Source organism: Crocodylus siamensis, chromosome 15 (genome assembly GCF_052110815.1).
Source record: "Crocodylus siamensis isolate JL-2025a chromosome 15, ASM5211081v1, whole genome shotgun sequence".
Classification (NCBI taxonomy): domain Eukaryota; kingdom Metazoa; phylum Chordata; order Crocodylia; family Crocodylidae; genus Crocodylus; species Crocodylus siamensis.
The window spans coordinates 54228361-54245937 of record NC_143409.1 but is presented as its reverse complement, the minus strand read 5'-3'; the positions used below and the strand labels follow the sequence as shown (position 1 = coordinate 54245937).

Here is a 17577-nt window from a genome sequence, read left to right as displayed (position 1 = left end):
GGGCTGCCAGTCCCACCGCAGAGGCAGCACGGTGCTCCTCATCCCCAGCCCCAGTTTGAGATGCAGGGCCCAGACCCGGGCACAGTATTCGAGGAGTGGGCGCCCCGGGGATTCATATAGCAGCAGCAAAACCTTCCCTGTTTCGTTTTCAGTTCGCTTCTTAGTGATGCCCAGCATTTTATTGGCTTTTTTGGCAGGCCAAGGTGCCATTTGGAGAGAGCTCCTCCAATGACCCCAAGGTCCTTTCCTGAGTGGTCACAGCTAGTGTGGACCCTGGCGTCCGGGACTAGAGGTGAAGTTATTTTTACCCGGGTGCATTGCCCTGCAGTTAAACCAATGAAATGGCCTTGCTGTTTCTGTTGCCTTGCCCTGCCCTGAGCTAGCAGGGTGGTGCAGCTTGTCACCCCTCCCAGCCCCCCAGGAACCGAGATGCTATTACCGAGGGCTGTTTTCAGTGTTTGAGGCACAGCTCCACGGGCACCGTTCCCAGAGACGTTGCTGGGGTCTCTTTCTCTCTCACACATACTCGGGAGGAAATACAGACATCATATGCACTGAATTGTCATCAGTGGCTCAGTGTCCAGTTGGGAGGAGGGATCAAGCGGGTTCCCCAGAGGTCTGTCCCGGTCTGCAACGGTTTGAAATCTTTACTAATGAGCTAAATCATGGGATTGGTGCGCACTTAGCAAATTCAGGGGTTGGACTAGATGCCCTGTGGAGGTCCCTTCCCACCCTCTGTTTCTAGGATGCTCCGAAACGTGCAGGTGACCCCAAGCGGGGTGGAGCCGCAGGGTTTGGGTCCAGCATGGCTTGGATGGCCTGGAGACGTGGTTTGCAATCAACCAAGTGTGAGTCAACAAGGACAGGTGCAAAGCCCCACACTCGGGAGGGAACAACCGCGTGCACAAATGCAGGCTGCAGGATGACTGGCCAAGTTGCAGCGCTGCAGAGCGGGACCTGGTAGCAGACCAGGAGCTAAACACGAGCCAGCAGTGACTCTTGCTGCAAGCGCAGCCAGCAGCCTCCTGGGCAGACTGGAGAGTCCAGTGCAGAGCGACAGACAGGATCAGGGGCTGGGAGGCAGGACTGGTGCTAGGGACAGAGCGGGGGTGACTGCGTCTGGAGAAGAGAGGTCTGACGGGGGATATGACGACGGCCTTCAGATCCTTGAAGGGCAATGACGGGATGGAGACGGGCTTTTCTCTGTGGTGGGAGGGGACAAGACTGGGAGCAATGGCCTGCAGCTGCAGCCGGGGAAACTGAGGCTGGAGATGGGGAGAAACTGCAGTGTGTGATTTTGAAGGTGGGCAAGCATTGAAACAGGCTGCCCAGAGACGTGAGGGGGTCTCCATCCCTGGCAGGGTTTGAGGACAGGTTGGAGACACGGGGCGTGCATGGTTCAGTCAGGGTCCGTCCTGCCCTGAGCAGGGAGCTCTTACCAGGAACCCGGCCCCGTTCGGTGTTCGGGAGACAAGACCCCAGCCTGTCTGTGCTCAGGGCCCCACTGCGAGCTGAGGCGGGTCCTGGGACGCCGGGGGGCAGCATGGGGGGAAGGAGGGGGTAGCTCGGCGTGCACGAAACCGGCCGTTGGCCGTGCACACCACAGCGGGTCACGGCGCTGGGTACCAGGCAGGGCAGGGGTGTAAATGTGCCAAAGCCCTGGGGATGGCCAGAGCTGCCAGGGACGAGGGCAGAGCCAGGCGCGGAGCAGGCTGGGACCTGCCCGTGGCAGGGGGCCCAGCGCAGCCAGGTCCAGGCCTGGCCCGGCGCTGATCCCGAGCGCTTGCAGGCGCCACTGCCGCCAGACTGACCCGCTCCCTGCCAGGCTCACTCCAGCGTGGACCATGGCCTGGGGGCAGCGCGTCCTGCTCTGGCTGCTGCTCCCATGGCTGCGGGGCAAGGTGCAGGTGGGGGAGCAGGTGATGGGTGGGGGGCCTGGGCCTAGGACCCCAGTGAATCTTAATCCGCCTCGCCCAGGGGGCGGGTGGGGCTGGGGATGCTGGGTCCAGAGTCCGGATCAGCTCTGGAAATCCCCAGGCTGGGAGCCAGCGCTCTGTGCTTTTGCTTTCACAACGCTGCTGGGGGGGCAGGTTCCCCTGCGGGCGGGCTGCCTCCATGGCTGGGGTGCACTCAGGGCTTTTTCGACCCCCTCCCACCTCCGAAGGGTGCTGGGGGCAGCGCCATGCCCCGCACGGGCTGTGTGGGGCCACGGAGGCTGCTGGGGTGGGGGTGGGGGGGAGTCCCGAGTCCAACACCCCCTGCTCTGAACACTAGACCTGGCCCCCGCCCAGTGCCTGGGACAAAGCCCCAGAGTCGGGGGTCCTGGGCAGCCTCGGCATAGCCCCCCCGGAGCCGGGCAGACAGCCCGGGAGCCTGAGTGCAGCCCTTTCCCCTGCTCTGACCACTGGGCCCGACTCCCTGCCGCACCAGGGGAGACCCCCAGTGTCCCGGCTCACAGCCGCCCTTCCCCGGCCCGGCCCTGACGCCTGGTCCCTCCTCTCCCCCCAGACCCCGGGAACGGCCCAGGAGCCCCAGCTCCCCGCATTGCCCCCAGCAGCAACACGGCCCTCGGGCGGGAGCTGGGCAGAGAGCCCAGGCCTCCCGGCTCCAGCTCCCGCCCCGGGCCCGGGGCCCTCTGCCAGCTGCACCCGCGGCCCGGGGGCAGGAGCGCCGGTGATTTCCAAGCAGTCACCCTTTTCCACGGGCACCAGGCCCAGGCGCGGAGCCACAGCCCCGCCTGCCACGGGAACCCCTCGACCTGCTCTGCGTCGGGGAAACTCCCACAGCCCACGTCCCCGGCCCCTTCGCTCCCTGGTTTGTTCTGGCTGCTGTCCCTGATGAGAAGCCAATTTGGATTCATCTCAGCTCTCGGCTGCCAACGGGGAAACGTTATTTAGCAGCAGCAATGGCCGACGCAGTCCCAGCAAGACAAGGAGCCCACCCCTACCCCTGCGACGTGGGGCCATGACGTTACTCGCTGCTCGCTGGAGTGCAGAGGGGCTGGGGGAGGCCTGGGAGCCAAGCAGAGAGAAACACTCATCCCTGCGGAGGAAGTGGGGCCGGGGCTAATCCTCCCGATATGCCCAAGAGCAGACAGTGCCCCAGGTTGACCCGTAGGCCGTGTCCTAACAGCACAACACCGGTGCCCAGCCAGCGGCACAGACCAAGGGCGCAGGGCATGGATCACATGGCAGTTACCCCAGAGCAATCGGCTCAGGCTGTCTGCAGACTCAGGCAGCCTCGCTGCAAGGAGCTCCCGCTCCTGAGAGCCACGCTCAGCCCGTCGGCAGCAGCAGGAGGGGCAGGCTGGCCTCTGTCCCAGCCCCGTTTGCCAGCGGGTCTCACCAGCCACCAAAGCTTGCCTTTACACTTACATTGCCTTTTCCCGTTTAGTTAGGGGCAGGCTCAGGGCCCTCCTCACCCCGGTGCCACCCACGGGAGCTGCCCGGCCCCTTCACGTGGCTGGCAATGGGGGTGCTAGTTCAGTGAACTAGGTCATCACACAAACTTACACTGGCCACACATTCAAAGTTATTATCACACCACAGGACCATCCATCCAGCTCTAAAAAGAGGAAACCAGCTACCACGTGCTTGAAAACATGTAACAACTTTGTAGCTGGTTCCTATCCAGCTTTCATCTGAACGTGTAGCAGGGCCCGGCATTCTTCTCTCCCGAATTCCCCTTGCTGTCTAGGGCCTGATTCTCTGTTTTATCCTGGTGAATACTAGTCCTGGTGGCTGTCCTTCCAGCTTTGGGTCATCTGCAGCCTGGATCCGGAAGTGCTTTATTTCTGCATTCGAGGTATTGATACAACAGGCTGCACAGCACCGGAGAGAGCCCAGGCCTGTGTGGAGCCTCTGTTGAAACCTCCTGCTGCCGGGCCGCTATTAAGCCATGCGTAGGCTCTCTGTGCTTGCACTTCTCCAGGCGCTCCTGTGGCCATCTCACCACAACGCTACCTGCCCGGATTCCTCTAGTTTCCTTAGCAGAAACCATGTCAAAAGCCTCAGTAAAGTCCAGGTATACTGTACCCACTGTGTGCCCCTTGCTTATCAAGGTGGTTACCCTGGCACAAGGCGAAGTCAAGCTGGCGTGGCATGATTTGCTCCTAACACCCCATCCGGGCCGCTGCCGAGCTCAGCTCCCCCCTCCAGGGGATTACAGATCCCTGATTCACACCAGGGACCCCCAGTACCGCTGTCCGGCTGCCGCTCTCCAATCCCCCAGGGCCCCTTGCTAAAGACGGGCACCGTGTCGCCTTTCTCCGGCCCCTGGGGACTCCCCTCTCCCCCAGGGCTTGGGGCCATTTCTGCCAGCGCCTCCAGGATTTCTTTGCCTCCATCCCCAGCACCGCGGGAGGAACTTCTCAGGCCCTGCATGTAACGAGCACAAGCCCAAGGACCTGCTTGCCTGGATGCAGGGCTTGGTCCAGGAGCCCAGGCCCACTCCTAGCCAACGCCTTGTTTTCTCTTCCTTTCGGGCTGAGCTCCCAGCCTGCTCAGCACTTCTTGGTTATCAGCTCACACACCCAGGCGGACGCCGCTCCTTGCCCTTGTGCTCGCTGCCGACTGCCAGGAAGATCTGGGAAGCTGGGCGCGCTTCGCGGCAGCTGTGAACACTTTCAGCCTACAGGTTTGCCAGGAAGAAGCCCGGTGCACTCAGCGCCCGTGTGGTTACACAGCTTCACCCAGCTCTTTACGTGAACTTCGGACCCTTGCTCGTCCCGCTGGGACCCGCGGGCCAGTCCCCGCACACAGTCATCATCGCCCGCAGCCGCCTCACCCCGCTGGGGGCGCCTGGCCTCCTGGGTGTCGCTGCGGGAGCTGGCAACCACGAAGTCGTCCAGCGTCGCAGTCGTGACGCAGGTGTGGGTCCCGTCCTCCTCCTCTGGCCCAGGGACCGGGCGTCCAGGTGGTGCGGCCCTGGGGTAGGAGAAGGGACATCAAGGTTACGAAGGTGTATCGATAGTCTGATTGTCTCAGAGCCACAGCGACGGACCAAACCGGCAAGGGCTCGGCGCTACCCACGCCTGGGACGGAAAGAGGGCCCTGGCTCAGCTGGCAGCCCGCGCAGGAGACATGGGCAAGGGGCAGGCTGCCAGGGGAGCGCGTGGAAATGGGCACAGCCGGATGGGCCGTGCCCTCACAGGGACGCTGCCGGCTCTCTGCCACGGGCAGTCTTGCACCGGCTCCAGTGTGGTGCAGGGAGCTGGGATGGACGACCGGGGGGTTGTGTTGGCCCCAGCCCTTGGACCAGACCCAAGCCTTGAACTGGGATGAGCTCCGTGGAGCAGCTGGGCCGGAGCTGAGCACGTGTTACTGAGCACAGTCAGGAGAAACTCCTCCTGCAAAAAAAAAGCCGTTTTCTGGGATGCAATCGCACTCAGGCTGTGCCAGCGCTCCCTTCAAGCCGCGCAGGCGCGTGCATGCCGCACTGTCCGGTGGACCTGCAGAGCCGAGCACGCTGCGCAGCTTAGAGGGAACGGGGGCCTGCGCCTTGCTGCTCAGATGCACGGTGCTCTTGTTGTAAGGGCAGTGAACATGTACTAAATCTGATGTGAGACAGCCCTGAGGAGGACTGTAGTTGCAGTTTAAAGGAGGGTCAGAAGAAACTCCTCTGGGCAAAGCCAGGCTGCACGAGGGCAGCAGGCCTGATGACCCCGTTACAGAAATATCGAGAGAGAGAGGCAGCATGGGAAAGTTGGGGGGCAGAGTCCCTCAAAGGTGCCTGCCACTCTGTTGCTGCGGATCTGCAGTGGTGGTGTTAACAAGAACAAACACCTGAAACCAAAAAAGAGTCGTGCAAAGGCGGAGAGGCTCAGACCCTGGGCAAGGAATGCAAACTGCCCACTGGACAAACCCCTATCGCTGGCCGGGCACGTGTGCAAACAGCTTGTGCAGAGACATCCGTGTGCAGGTCACACCCATGCCCTCCTCTCCCCTGCAGCCCTGGGCCCAGGATGGAGCTGCAGCAGGTCCATGGGCGCAGCCACATGAGATGCTTTACTGTGCAGACGACTAGTTTGCTGTGCAGTGAAGCATCCCGGTCTACAAGCGTGCACCAGTCAGGGCGCAGTAGCCCTATTTCCTGCACTGCCGGATCGCCCCACCACATACAAGTGGTATCAGGCATACCGCTGCTCAGGCAGACACTGTAAGGGGTGGGGAGATGCTGGCACAGAAACCCGGGGGAGGCACGGCCCAGAGCTGACGAGTCGCTCCAGACTGAGCGTGCCAGGAGGCCCTGCCTTCTGCTGGGGGGTGCTTGCAAGGTCTGGTCGGGAAGCCGTCCTCCAGCGCGCTGCAGAGAGTGGGGAGGCGTCACTGGTGTCCAGGCAGACCTGCTGCTTTCAGGCTACCAAGGGGAAAGGTGGAAATATAAGTCAGCGGAGAAGGGCGAGAGCACGGGGGTGGGGGCTGCAGGCAGTGTGAAGTCAGGCCAAAGGAAGGGGGCGGGTTGCACCTTCTGAACCGACTCAGTGCAGGACGTGCGGCACACAGGAAACCCAAACAGCAGACGTACGGCATAAATTGGAGAGGTGCAGCGTGTTTGGGGGGCCTGTTCCACCGCAGGGGCAGGACGGTCCTCCTCATCTCCAGCCTCAGTTTCCCCGGCTGCAGCTTGAGTCTCAGTCCTGTGTCCTGAGGCCATCGGCACTAGTTTATCACCATCCTCCAAATTACCTCCTTCAGGGACTGGAAAACAGATCAAATCCCGCTTCAGCCTCCTCTTCTCCAAACTAAACAACCCCAGTTTCTGAACCTTTTCTCCTAAGTCACATTTCCCAGACCTCCAATCACGTCGCTGCTCTCCACTTTATTATTATTATTATATTTTTTTAAAATTAATTTGAATCCTCATCCCATGCTCCAAAGTGCCTGCTATCCAGCCCAGCTGAGGGTCACCTGCAAGGTGAGTGTGTGCCCAAATCCATCCTTTTAGTCATCAATGAAGGTCTTGAACGGGACTGAGCTGAGAACCGACTTCTGGGGAATCCCAGCTCAGCGCAGGGCGACACTGAGCTGTGGTTGGCCGTCAAGCAGCGGTTGTCTCACCCAACTGGGATTGCCTCACTTCCCTTATAAGAAAAACCCAGGAGACAGTGTGGAAAGCCTTGCTGACCTACTGATACACACACCTGTTATTCCCTGCTTGTCCACAGAGCTCACTTTATTACCGAAGGACATGGGATGAGCTGAGCGTGACTTGCTCTTGACAAACCCATGTTGCTGCTCCTGGGCACTGCTTTATCTTCCAGGATCCTGCAAGTGGATCCGTCACGACGCGCTCCAGGGTCCTTCCCCTTGACCGGGGGTGGATGAGGACACAACCTGAGACCCAGGCCCCTTCATCCTTGGTGCCTGCAGCCCTGCTGCCACTCCAGGTTTGTGCCCAGGATCACGAGCGCCCACACGGACGGGCAGAAGGGGGGCAGTGGATGAGTTTTGGGGCCCTTGTTGCTACATCGTGTCTTCGGGCTCCGAGTCACCAGGGCCGGCTGAGAGCTCCTCCGTGGGCCGCGGGGCACATCAGTCATTTTCAGATTGAAGCAAAAACAAATATACCGTTATTGGGAGGTGACTAGCATGCTGCATCCTGCCTTCTGTATTCAAAATGCAAGAACCAGGCAAGAAAAAATAATCAACGTGTGTTGTTTTTTTAGTCCTGTTGCCATTGGAAGTAAAGGCACATTTCCTTCAGGTTTGTAGAACAAAAGTCTTGCCCACCTGAGCAACTTGGCAGTGCCTGAAAGGCTTCACGGAAAGTTAATTTCACATGTGAGTTCACGCTCACGTGAATTAACATTCCCGCTCCGGAGTTAACGCTGCCAGCTAGAGAGAAACACAGGCTGCAGGGCTGTGAGTAGGAGCGAGAGTATCAGGAGCAGCTCCCGGCCAGCCGCGCGTAGAAGAGCCCAGGGGGGGTCCCCTTGTCTGGGGCTCACCGAGTGACCACAGGGGAGGAGAGCAAAGTCCAGCGGGAGCAGGGAGCGGCGGTGCCCCGAGCTCCTGGGGCAGTGGGACCAGCAGTCCCAAATCACACCATCTCCCCTGGGCTCCCAGGAACTGCACCGGTCTCTACTGGTCTCCATTGCCGTCTGCTGCCCGACCGGCTCACGGTCCTGCTGCGACGCGGCGCTGTAAGGCCCTGCCATACTGCCAGGTTAAATCTGGATAGAAAGCAGCTATTACACATGCTCAAGCAATAATTTTGTAGCTGGGTAGCCAGTTTTATGGCATAATTAGTTTGCACATGCATCCAGTGTAAATTTATTGTGCCATTCGCCAGTGAATTGTGCAATACATTTAATGTAGCCTCACAGAACAGTACCTGTATTAATTCTGGTTATTTCCGTATTAGAGGTATATGCCTCCCTCCCCAATCCAACAAACGCTCGGGGCAGCCTGCAGTTGGAGCCAGGATCACTTGCAGGAGCAGGTAGAGGATTCAGATCAAATACACGGCAGAAACTCCCTGGGCAATATCCTGGTAGCTAAACGCTGACCCAGACAGGAGGAGTTGAAGGGGACGCCAGAAGAGGGGGAGGCCCGGTCTCCACATCCCATCCCCTTGTGCCACCATGGGGGAGGTTTGCATCACCGGTGACATCTGTATACTCGTCTCTTCCTACGCAGGGGTGAGGGACATCGCTGTCACGGTTGCTAAAGGATGAGGGGCCTGGGAGGCAGGACTTCAAGGGAAATCGAAGGCAGTGCTTCTTTCCCCTGTGGAGCACTGCAGAAGTCCCCTGGAGCCCGGGGCCCGGTGCGGGACCCTGCACGTCATGCAGGCGGTGGGCAGACTGGCAAGAGTCGGGCACAGAGCGACAAACGTGATCGGGGCCTGGGAGGTGGGACTATGCCAGGGAAAGAGCTGGGGTGACTGAGTCTAGAGAAGAGCAGACCCAGGGAGGACGCGATCGCCGTCTTCAAATCCATGAGCGCATGGAGATGGGCATTTCTCTGTGGCCACAATGGACAGAACTGGGAAGTTTTTGGGAATTGTGTGTGGGGCCAGATCAGCCGAGTCCATCCCTAATTCTGCTGACTGGGCACACATCACTTGTTGGGTCTCTGTGGCGCTACCGCCGGCAAGTCTCCTCCTCACAGACTGTCTGCCGCTTCAGATATTCCCAAAGCTGTGGCAGGCATCCTATGTGTAAGCCCCGAGCCTGGGCACCTTGGGCAGTAGTGGCCTTAGGGGAGGGCAAACCGGGAGCTTACCTGGGGCCCCACACTTTAGAGGGGCTCAATTTTTTTGGGAGGGTGAAGTTTTTGCAAGGAAGTGGCTCTATTTGCATTTTAACGCTCGACTATTTATCTGTTTCTCTCGAAGAATACTAAAAAGATCCACGATACAATGGTGGTGGGTTAATATTTACTGGACCACATGCCTCTAAGGGGCCACAAATGACTCTCTTGCCCAGGGCCCAACACCCCTACGGCCTCCGCTGCCTGGGGTCCAGGTCCCCTAGTCTCCCTTGCCTCCAGCCAAGGGGCCGTAGGAACCAGCGAGAGGGAGAGCTCGAGTGCAGTCCCCATCCCCAGCAATCGTGTAGCCAAAATCCTCCCGTTCAGAGGCTTTAGTAGACTCCTGCAGGGGTCATCCTGCAGTGCAGGGGACAGGTCCCCACCCTCCACTACACCAAGGCACTGGGGGCCGAGAAGAAGGGAAACTCCCTGCCAGGAAAGTAAAGCCACCTGGCTCAAAACCCATGACAGATAAGTTCAAGAACAGGGACTGCACTTGACCCGCACCACAAGCTATCTCCCCGCGCACGCGGGAGAGTGGGGACTCTTACTGCACCCACGAGACTGGGCCGCCAGTTCAGGGGCGTCCAAGCAGGTCGCGTGCAGGTCGGGCACTGACGGCAGTGACAACAAGACGCCAATTTAAATCAGCCCAAGCAGAGAAAACTTGGACCAAGACTGTGCCCACCTGGGCCACTTCGCGCCACGTGTTAAGAAGGGGTTAACCCACTGCTCACCAGAGCTGGCCCTTGATGCCAGTGGCTGCTCTGGCCTGACACGTCCCCTGCCCCCTTCTCAGCCCTGGTCTGGGGACCCCCATCTCCCAGCAGGGCCGACAGAAGAGCAATCAAAGCCCAGAGCAGCCTCTGGCTGCTTCCACCTGCTTTCGAATCAGCCCCAGCCCCATCCCCATCCCCATCCCCATCCCCTCTCCTTCTGATCCTTGTCAGCGTGGGTCTCAGCCCCGGACCCGAGGCCCTCTTAGGAAATGTCACCTCTTAGTTTTCACTGCTTTTTGAAGACAGAAGCACTAGAGCAGCTCCCCGGGGCCTCAGACCGCGCAGGGCAGGGCAGGGTGCTGGTGACAGCAGGTTTCCTGTTGTGCTCTGTGGGTTTCTCCCGTCTGCACACCCAGCCGTGTTCACGATGCTGGCCCCTGCCGCACCCGCGGCACCAGCCCCAGCTGGGGAATCGCTGAGCTATAACTAGGGTTTGGTGTAAGTCGTGATTTTGTATTCTTTGTGAAAATCATGTTTTTCATGGAAAAATACGATTTGTAATGAAAGGCTACAATATGGCTGCTTGCTAGGGAGTTCCCCAGCGCTCAACCACATCGTGGCACGTTGTTGCAGCAAGACGGCTGCTGCAGCAGCAAAATGCAACCACCCCAGGGGGAGGGAGGAAGGGGATGCAAAAGGGGCTGACCTGTGTGTGGCCTTGGGACCCTGGGCCAGTGCCCACCAGGAAACATTATAAGCCTCTTTGAAAGGGAGGCCACTAGATAGACAGCAACCGAATGCCTGGGACACCTGGAGACATGACAGGGACAGGAGTGAGGGGCAGAGTTTGCAATAATAGTGTGCCAAGGAGGGACCCCGAGCAGAGCACACCCGGCAGCTCCCACGGGTGCTCGAACGAGTCCAAGGAGCCAGCGAACACTGCCCAGAGATGCTCTGCCTGGAGAGGGGACTTCCCGAGTGAAAGGAAAGCAGCCCTGCAGTCCCGGGGCCCCTCCTGGCCACAGCCTCCTTCCTGGTCAGATACAGGCCAGCCTGGCCAGGGCCGGGAGAAAGCTGACCAGGAGGCCAGCTGTCACCCTTTAGTACATGTGGGCCAGCCCACCACATCCCTCGCTGGGCTCCCTTCGGCGGGGAGGCCGTGTGAAAAGGAAACAACAGTGTTCCTGGGACAAATAATGAAAAAACAATGAGAGGAGTGCCCGTCAGAGGTTCAGAATGAGTGTGCTGAGTGGGGACACGGAGCAGAGCACGCCGGACAGCGTCCCCTGGGCCCTCAAACAGGCCCAAGGCGCCAGCGGATGCTGCCCAGCGATGCTCTGCTGGGAGATGGGAGTGAATCAAGGAGAGGGAAGTGGCCCCACAGTCCCTGGAGACCCTCTCCGCCCGAGCTCCCTTCCTGGCCAGGTACACGCTCACTCACTGCTGGGCCCCACCACGGACACGGACACGGACACGGACGCGGCCCCGTGAGCAGCAGCCGCAGCCGCAGCCCTGTGCACATCCCGCCCTGCTCCCAGGCTCTCCCTGCCCCCTGCCAGGCTCCGCACATGGGTCCGACCCCACCCTCGCATGGCTTTGCAGGAGGGACGTCCTGGCCCTGCCACCACTGGCCACCACTGCCCCACGCGCCCAACGGCAGCACACCAAGCGACATCACCGGTCCCATGCGCAGGGCAAGAGCTGCGGGGAGGGAGCTGTTCCCCACCCCCTTGCCCCAGTCACGTTCAGGTTTGGGACACGGCTCCCTGGAGGGAAGTGGTGTCAGCCCTGCCCTGTGCAGTGCCCCCGTCCTGGCCCAGCTGCCCCGCAGGCCTCCCGCTCCCAGGGCGCCTGTGGAGAGACAGGCTGCAGAGCCGGGGCTGGAGAGCGTGGCCTCCGCCCCTCACCCCGAGTCCCCTCCGGGGAGCGGGGTCACCAGTGCCCTCCGGCTCCCCAAGGTGCCCACAGGCCGTGGCCCTGCCCGTGCTCCAGGGACCCAGCGTAGGCTCCAGGCGGCTGCGGCAGGGAGGGCAGCAGCAGCGAGGGGAGGAACCGCTTTCCCCCGCACTGAGCAGCAGTTTCTGCCCGGCGCTGCCACTGCTCAGTGCAGGCGAGCCTGGAGCAGATGTGCGGCTGGGGGTCAGGGCTGCACGGGTCCTCACCAGCACCGCGGGGCTGGGGCCAGTGGTGGAGACAGCTGGAAGGAGCCGCCACCACCTGGGCTGCCTAAAAAGGCAGTGCAGCCATGAGCCGTCCCAGCCACGCTGCGTGTCCAGCAGGCACCGGGAAGTGCCACAGCCGGACAGCGCCTCTGCCAGGCAGGACGGAGGGACCTGCTGCAGGCCGGCCAAAAACCCTCTGGCCCGTGGGCCATATTTTGCCCAGCCCTGAGGTAGGACATCTGTAAGGATGCCATCTGCGAGGCGTGGGACATTGGGTTGAGGACGTACGGAGCCATAGGATTGGCCCACAAGGCCACAACCACAAGTCAGGTGGTCATTGTAATAAGATCAGGGCAGCCTCCCGCAATATATACATTGATTAACATCAAGGTGTGGCAGGACAGAGTGGGGTGGGCTGCCCTTAGCATGGGGGATATCACAACATTTTGGGGGTACCCTGAGACAGGGAAGGAACGGACACTCAGCACCCCCGTCCCCCCGGCACTCAACAAGTAGTCAACAACGGCTCAGTGTCGAGCTGGGAGGAGGCATCAAGGTGTTGCACAAAAGCGGTTCGTTTCCCTGGAGGCAACGCAGAGATCACAGACACACAGACATCAGTCGGCACAAAAGGATGTATTTGTTTGCAGACAAGGTCAGAGAGTGGAGCATTGATGCCCAAATCAGCCTCTGACGACCTAATTGTGTTCGCAAGCGGAATTTATCTTCTCTCTCCTGAGCACGTGTGCAGACACAGGAATTCTTACAGCCTACTTTCATTTCATACAAACATACATGTAGTTACATCATTACATACATCGCATGTATAGTATAATTAGCTACTTGAGTATGAGGGGCGGAGAGGTAAATATGCAACAGTTCATTAAGCATGCTCAAAACCACAACAGTTCATCAAAAGTTCACCCTCCAAGGCCATGGGCAGTTGAATTCCAGTTTCTGTAATCAGCATGGGAAAGAGTAAGGAGGGACTGGGGGAGAAGAGCCTTGGACAATATTTCCTTCTTATCAGGAGGTGCAAGGTGTGCAATTCTAACAAAGGGGCCTTCCCCAGGGGTCATTCTGGTCTGGAACTGTTTAAAGTCTTTAATAACGATCTAGATCCTGGGATTGAGTGCACATTTAACAAATTTGGGGGTTGGACTAGACGACCTCTGGAGGTGCCTTCCAACCCTCATTTTCCAAGGTTTTATGAAATTTGCAGGTGGCACCCAACTGGGTGGAGCTGCCGACACTGCGGAGGGCAGGGCTGAGGTCCAGGATGGACTGGGGACATGGTGTGCAATCAACCAGGTGCAAATCCGCAAGGACAAGTGCAAATTCCTACACCTGGGAGGGAATAACTGCATGCCCAAATCGAGGCTGCAGAATGACTGGGCAGGCTGCAGCGCTGCAAAGACGGGCCTGGGCTGGTAGCAAACCAGGAGCTGAGACTCTTGTTGTGACCAAAGCCAGCAGCCTCCTGGGCTGTAGGAACAGGAGCATCACTTGCAGCTCTCCGGCAGGGACTCTTCCACGCCACTCAGCCCTGGGGAGGCCTCCCCCGGAGTCGCGTGTGCAGCGCCGGGCCCCGCACTTCAAGAAGGAGGTGGACAGGTTGGAAAGAGCCAGGCAGAGAGGGATAAACATGGTCGAGCCTGGGAGCAGGACTGATGCTAGGGAAGAAACTGGGGTGACTGAGTCTGGAGAAGAGCAGACTGAGGGGGGATGTGATCACAGCCTTCAACTCCCTGAAGGGCAACGACAGAGAGGATGGAGATGAGCTTTTCTCTGGGGCAGCAGGGAACAAGACTGGGAGCAATGGCCTGCAGCTGCAGCAAGGGAAATTGAGGCTGGAGATGAGGAGAAACCGTGGCCAAGCATTGGACCAGGTAGCTCAGAGGCGTTTGGGAGTCTCCATCCCTGGAAGATCTTGAGGGCGGATTAGAGAGACGCGGGGCGCGCACGGTTTGGTCAGGGACAGTCCTGCCCACCCCAGGGAGCTCGTACCAGGAACCCGGCACCGTTTGGCTTTTTCAGAGACAAGGCCCCAGCCAGCCTGTGACCAGCGCTCTGCTGCAAGCTGAGACACGAAACGCAGGGACGTTTCCCCTCCCGCATGGACTCCCCAAGTCCTGACACAGGCCCATTTCCCAGGGGTCCTCCATCCCCCCGGGCAGGGCAGGCATCCTGCCCCCGTGTCAGAGCCTGAGACCAGAGGCAGGTCTATAACCCACCCTGTGATTGATGACACCCAGAGCATAAAAATGATCACTTTTCTCTTGTCACGTCCAGCTTCCTGAAACAGCGCCGGACACGTTCTCACCTCTGCTGGCTGCGGGGGACGGGGGACGGGGGACGGGGTGCAGGAGCGAGGAAGAAGCTGCCTGCAGCCTGGCACCAGCTTACGTTGACTTGGCAGAGCTCTTCCCCCGATCCCATTCCCACCTGATACGTGCGTGTGGCTCATTGCAATAAATCCTGCCTCATTCAGGTTTGTTTCTTTCCCTGAGACGCGAGAACGGGGCTGAACGAGTTGTCCTGGGGACGTGGAAGGGGCCAATTCCCCGGGGCCAGTGCCCCTGAGACAAGCACAGCGCTGGAGAGAGGAGCGCTCCTTATCTCTCCCCTGCCCACCCGGGAGCGCTCCTCGCCCGTCCTCTTGCGTCTGCTCCGCTGGCCAGGCCACGCGCAGCGCAGGGCAGTGGCCAGAGAAGAGCTGCGGGGCCACCTGTCCGAAAGCAGCTATTCCTTCCTGGCCATGTCTAATGAGTATTAAAGGCTCTGCAAACAGCTTCTTCTTCCATGCTGCTGCGCTACAGCTTGTGATATAGCTGCGAGCCTATTGCCTCTTGATTGCTGCCAGGCCTAAACACACACCGCTCATAGCTCAGGCTTCGCTTGTCTGCACTGGTCTGTCTGTGCCAGCCCCTGGCCACGTCCGCAGCCTGCAGGGCTGGACTAGATGTGACCTAGGAGGTCCCGACTTCCCCAGGATCCTATCGTCCTGTGGTCCTGTCGCCACCCGTCTGCTGGCTTTAGAAGGGAAAAAAGCGGAGGTGTGCTGCTTGTCCGGAGATGGGAGCGTGTACATAAATAAATGAGCTAACTGGCTGAAGAGGCCGGGGCAGACGTCTGCACGGAGAGAGCCGTGGTCACCCGTGCCCAGGGATGGACAAGCAGCAGGAGAAACACAATCTCTGCAGTTCGAAAGGCAGAGACGTGGAGACAGGGCGAGACCCTGCCCCAGGCAGCAGGGACAGCGCTGGGGCTGGGGTCCTGCTGCCTCAAGCTGGGGGGCCGTTGCTGCCCTCGACGAGAAGGTGATGTGGGGAGTCTCCTGAGCTCCCGGCTGCCAAGAGGGGCACATTAATTTGGAGGCGGCAATGGCCTGTGGGCTCCCAGGAACAAAAGGGCCCTCCCCCGCCACCAACTGCCCTGGGGTGCGGGCCAGGATGGTACTCACTGCTCGCTGGAGCATCGCTTGGTTTAGCGATGCCTGGACGCCAAGCAGAGAGGAAAGTGTGTCATTGCAGAGGAAGCGGGGAGAGGGGATGATCCTCCCCGACGCGCCCAAGCGCAGGCAGCGCCCCAGGTTCCCCTACAGACACTGTCCTGACAACACACACCCGGTGCACAGCCCACGGGTGCACGGCCTGGAGCACGTGGCGCCTGGCCCAGGGCGATCACGCCCAGGCTGTCTGCAGCCGGAGAGACAAGCTGTGGGCCGACAGATTCCTAGCCGGGACCCACACACGGGCGCTTCCTGGTCCCTGTGTGGAGCCCCCTTGACCCCCAGCTGTGACTTGTCTCCTCCTGCATGCCTGGCTCCCACGGCGGGGAAAGGCGCGGGCGGGCAGGGAGCTGTGGGGTGGCTGATGGAGAGCTCCCACCGCTGCTGGGAGTGGGGTGATGAAGGCTGCATCCCAGCTCCCCACCAGATACAGGCTGCGCACTGCTGGGGGGCACTGTCCCCCCCCCCCCCCGCCCTTTCCCTGGCCACAAAGGCACTCTTACCGGCTGACTTTTTCCTCCAGATGAGGACACAACCCAGGACAGTGCCAGGCAGAGTCACAGCCCTGGCCACAACGAGGGCAGCCAGGACCCCAGGGGCCAGGGTGCCCATTTATCGGGGGCTGGAGAGGGTGGAGAAGGGGAGAACTTACCGTGGCACCTCCCAGAGAGGGGACCCCCACCCAGTGTCCCCCCCACAGCCCTCACCCCCGGGCAGCGAGGGCTCCGGCGGGCTGCTGTGCTTCCCCCGGCAGGCGCAGCGCTGCACGGCGGATGCGGGGCCAAGCTCCAGGGGCGTCCACGTGTAGCACGTGTGGTTGCCAGCGGGCAGGATCCCACCGGTGAAGGTCCCTGGGAGGATCTCCCCTCCCTCCTGCACCCACGGGACATGGATGGGATGTGGGTAAAAGCCCCTGGCATGGCACGACCGGGTGGCTGAGTCAACGGGGGCATCTCTGTGGGACACCGACACGACAGGGGAGACTGTGGGGAAGCACAAGGACAGGGGCAGTTAGCAACAGCCTACATCTGAGACAGCCGTAGAGAGCAACACACGGCCCTTGTGCGTGCAAGGCCTGTTTGCACGAGAAGCCCCGTGCCTGTGTCACCGGGACCGGTCGCTCACCCCTCTGGGCCAGGGTGGCCTTTCCCTCCTGCAGCAAGCTCTTCAGGGTTGGCAGGGGCTTCTGCTGCAGATACCAGTGCACAAACTGGGTCCACGTCTTGTCACGGTCACTACGAGAACAGTGATTCAATTCGTTGATTCGGATCGCTGTTCCCAATGCGATTCGGCTGACTCCGAAGCTGCAGATTCGATGCCGATTTGGAGAATCAGTGATTCGGACACAGACACAGCTTTAAAAGGTTTTTCTACATAGCTTGAGGTACCAGCACGGCTTGTGATCGCCGCGATGCTGGGGCGCATGGAGCGTCCCAAAGGAGCGGAGGGGTGGGGGGGTCCCCCATGTGCTTGGTGACGAACCTGGAAGTTGACCGGAAGTACTCTCCCCCCTGTGCCCCTCCCACCTTAGTGATCAGCCACAGGGGGACCCCAGGTGCCCCCCAGACCCAGGAGGCACAAGTCACTGAGCCGGGGAGGTGCGGGGGCCCCCAGCGCACTCTCCTGCCGACCTGGAAGCCTCTGGAAGTGCTTTGCACAGCCCTAATGATCAAGCATTGGACCAGGATGCCCAAACATGTGCTAAAGTCTCCATCCCTGATTGTTTCCAAGGGCAAGCTGAATCAACACATGGCTGGGGTGGTTTAGTCAAGAGGCTCCGACCTCGAGCAGAGGCTGGAATAGATGTGGGCTCAGGAGGGAGGTAGATTCTGCCTTCGTTGAACTTAATGGAGCCTGGTGGTGTAGGACAGGGGCTGAGGACAGAGCACCCAGGTCTCGGAGCATGGGATGATGACGGGCTCCTGGCTGCA

General features: G+C 60.2%; 1 protein-coding gene across 1 annotated transcript in view; it reads left to right on the top strand.

Annotated features, from left to right (window-relative positions):
* LOC149852907 (BOLA class I histocompatibility antigen, alpha chain BL3-7-like) overlaps positions 1 to 17577 on the top strand; it is a 622447-nt gene that overhangs the window by 272527 nt on the left and 332343 nt on the right. The gene's annotated exons all lie outside the window — the stretch shown is intronic.